The sequence below is a fragment of the Triplophysa rosa genome, linkage group LG4, assembly GCF_024868665.1.
Source record: "Triplophysa rosa linkage group LG4, Trosa_1v2, whole genome shotgun sequence".
NCBI lineage: Eukaryota > Metazoa > Chordata > Actinopteri > Cypriniformes > Nemacheilidae > Triplophysa > Triplophysa rosa.
Genome location: NC_079893.1, coordinates 30608770 through 30613037, shown reverse-complemented (window position 1 = coordinate 30613037; position 4268 = coordinate 30608770).

Here is a 4268-nt window from a genome sequence, read left to right as displayed (position 1 = left end):
AATGGCCATTTGGCAGATTTTTTTAACGCAAATCTGGCAACTCTGGGATCTTCCCCGCTAAACTAATGTTAACGTAGGCGCTGCTACACCGTTGATAGCGCTCTAAAAAGGCAAATAGAACAATAAAAGACGAAAAAGGCACATGTTAAAGTGTGGTGTAATCATCTGTGGGTTACGATCAGTCAAAGATCGTAGAAACATTGTCATGAAAATGATCGGCATAACGGCTAAACGGTAAATAAGCATCACATACACATTGAGCTACGCCTGCGTGTTAACTTCTGATCTGCTGCTATATCATTGCATATATCACTGAAGTAACTATAGATGAAGTATTCCTGTTGAAATAAAAACTGTAGAACCCTGCCCAAAATACAACAGAAAATGTAATGGATTTAATGGTTATAATGGGAATTGTACTATGGATACTTGTTGTCTACTTGTATGTGATGGATTCTATTGGTGGGATGGTAAATCATATTGGAATAAACCCAAAACACACTACAAAGAGGAATTTAATTTAAAAATCTCATTCGAATTAAAAAATTCATTGTTTTTTTCAGCAGTGATGGTATTTGCAGTAAAACTACAGTATCCACAAATTTACCATTTTCTATATATGGGAACCATACTCCAATTAATAATCTTTAGTAAAACCACAGCAACTAAAAATACCATAGTTTCATTATACTAGCTATAGTTTATGTTTGTAGTTAAATTATGGTAATACAAATGGTAATAAATCCAACGAACACATGGATTCTACACTTTACTATTTACAAGAACCTTACTTACTGGTAAATTGCTGCTAAAACTGGTTAAGGGAATATACAAAATAAAAGAACACTGCTCAGAAATACATAGGCCTAGGGGGCTAATGAGGATAATTAGGCTAAATGATCATACAGGATTATATCTAAACTAAACATATATGTGCTAAACATATAAAGCTCTTAAAGGAGTTGCTCACTGCAAAATTTGCCCCCATTGACTTTCCATAGTAGGAATAAAAATTACTATGGAAAGTCAATGGGGGAAAATTTTGAAGTGAACTACTCCTTTAATACCACTGATACTGTGAGCTACTCAGTGTATTCAGTAGGTTGCTTCAGAGGCATAAGGTATACGACAATAAAACAATGCACAACGGGCAGTCGTGGCCTAATGGTTAGAGAGTCGGACTCATGACCAGAAGGTTGCGGGTTCGATGCCCAGAGCCGGAGGGTAGTGACTGAGGTGCCCTTGAGCAAGGCACCTTACACCTACTTGCTCCCCGGGCGCTGCAGTGATAGCTGCCCACTGCTCCGGGTGTACGTGTGTTCACCACTTGCTGTGCGTGTGTTCACTACTCTCTGGATGGGTTAAATGCAGAGGTCACATTTCGGGAATGGGTCACCATATCTGACTAATAGGTCACTTTCACATAAAGGAAATTTACTTGAGTACTTTTAAAAGCACGTACTTCTGTACTTTTACTTAAGTAAGAATCTGTCTTTACAACTTTTACTTGTAGTGGAGTAATATTTGACCAGTAGTATCTGTACTTTCACTCAAGTAAGGAAGTTGTGTACTTCGTCCACCTCTGGTCTCACCCTCCTGCCTGAAAGTCTGTGCGGAGCAGCTGTCGCCCATCTTCACAAATATTTTTAACAGATCTTTGGAGCAGTGTGAAGTCCCTTCATGCTTCAAACGCTCCACCATCATCCCTGTACAGAAGAAACCCAAAATATCTGGACTTAATGACTACAGGCCTGTTGCTTTAACATCTGTGGTCATGAAGTCATTTGAGAGACTTGTACTGGCCCACCTGAAGGACATCACCAGACCACTTCTTGATCCCCTCCAGTTTGCTTACCGAGCAAACAGGTCTGTGGACGATGCAGTAAACATGGGACTGCATTACATCCTACAACACCTAGACAGACCAGGGACTTACGTCAGGATCCTGTTTGTAGACTTCAGCTCAGCCTTCAACACCATGATCCCAGACCTCCTCCTGCCCAAGCTTACCCAGCTCTCTGTGCCAACCTCTACCTGTCAGTGGATTATTAACTTCCTGTCGAACAGGCAGCAGCTAGTGAGGTTGGGAAATTTTAAATCCAGCACATGTACCATCAGCACCGGAGCTCCTCAAGGATGTGTTCTTTCTCCACTGCTATATTCACTCTACACAAACGAATGCACCTCTACAGACCCTTCTGTCAAACTCCTGAAGTTTGCAGATGACACCACAGTCATTGGCCTTATTCAAGACGGTGATGAATCTGCCTACAGAAAGGAGGTTGCTCAGCTGGCTGCCTGGTGTAGTCAAAACAACCTAGAGCTGAATGCATTCAAGACAGTGGAGATGATAGTGGATTTCAGAAGGAACCCTCCATCACTTCCTCCCCTCACCATCCTGGACAGCACTGTGGATACTGTGGAGTCATTCAGGTTCCTGGGCTCCACCATCTCTCAGGACCTGAAGTGGGAGTCCCACATAGACTCCATTGTAAAGAAGGCCCAGCAGAGGTTATACTTCCTCCGTCAATTGAGGAAGTTCAACCTACCACAGGAGCTACTGACCCAGTTCTACTCAGTGGTCATCGAATCTGTTCTGTGCACTTCAATTACTGTTTGGTATGGCTCGGCCACCAAATCAGACCTACGAAGACTACAACGGACAGTTCGTAGTGCTGAGAAAATTATTGGTGCTCCTCTGCCCACACTTCAGGACCTGTACGATTCCAGAGTGAAAAACAGGGCAAGAAAAATCATCATTGACTCCACACACCCAGCACACAAACTCTTTGATCTGCTGCCCTCTGGCCGGCGCTTTAGAGCACTGAACACCAGACTTCCAGACACAGAAGCAGCTCTCCCCCCAGGCAATCTCCCTCCTAAACAGATAACTGCTCCTTAAGAGCAATATTCCACTTCCACTACTCCTATAGTGTGCACTATAGTGCCTTATTATATCTACATTTTATTATACATGTATATAACACTACCTCTACTTACTAATTATCCATTTGCACAAGTGTACATACAATCTGTTAATATGTTTATTCTACTATATACTACCCTGTACAATGTCTCTTATATGTTATTATCCCCATTTTCTGTAAAATAGTCTTTATTTTATATATGCATAATTTAAATCTTTTAGACTGTAAATCGTATTATATTGTATTGTCATTGTGTTGAATGTCTGTACTAGAAGCTTCCAACACCAAAGAAAATTCCTTGTGTGTGCAAGCACACTTGGCAATAAAGCTCTTCTGATTCTGATTCTGAAAATAACCAAGCGTTTTTCAGATTGAAGTTCACCCAAAATAAAATGTAAGTTAATTCAATTAATTGAATGCCATATTTTATGAAATTTCAACATTTTGTTAGCATTATTTGTTTGAGCAAAACAGACAATAAGAAAACATTGATGTGTCATGTTTAACATTGATTCAATTGCTTGCTATCAGAGTTACCTACAGTATATTACACATTCAACTAAGCAGCTCTCTCGCTCTCTCTCTCACTTTTGGAAGTAACAGAGGGTCATGGTATATACATTATTATATGGTCTTTTTTGACATAAGGTCACTGTAGTTTACCTAGTCCGGGGTGTGATATGTAAAAGGCACATTTGTTTCTCTGCTAAAGTGAAATAGAAAGTACACAAGTCTCTGTTTTATGGGAATACAGGGCTATTCCTGTAACACTAGACAAACATCAGGGGTGTGTCTGAGTTCTCTTATTTGCATGTGGAATGAATGCTTCTCAGGTCAACATTTGCCTGAGGATGGACGCAGAGGTGGGACCAAGTCATTGTTTTCAAGTCACAAGTCTCGAGTCTTTGCATTCAAGACTCAAGTCCTCCACGTGCCAACCCAGCATAATTTAAAAACAGATTTGGCAAAGGAAACTGTTTCACTGTGTTTCTTTAAATGTTCGTTTAACAGTCTGATATACAGAATGATGATTTTATTGGAAATTTTTATTTGAACCCTGATAATATTTATTGATAATTGTAAAATGTAAACAAACAAACAGAGACACACAGACACATGATTCAGTGAAAAACTGCATATTTCGTTAAAAGACAACAGACAAATAATTTAGAAAATACAAATAAACTAACAGTCATCCATATAAAATTGGCTTATTCACAACAGAAACATTACAAAACATGAAATGGTGCTTAACTTTGGTGAGTGTGTGAGATGAAAAATTACCCACACTGCCACATGTGATGCTATAGTGCAACAACTACCCCCTAAGACATGTTTTGT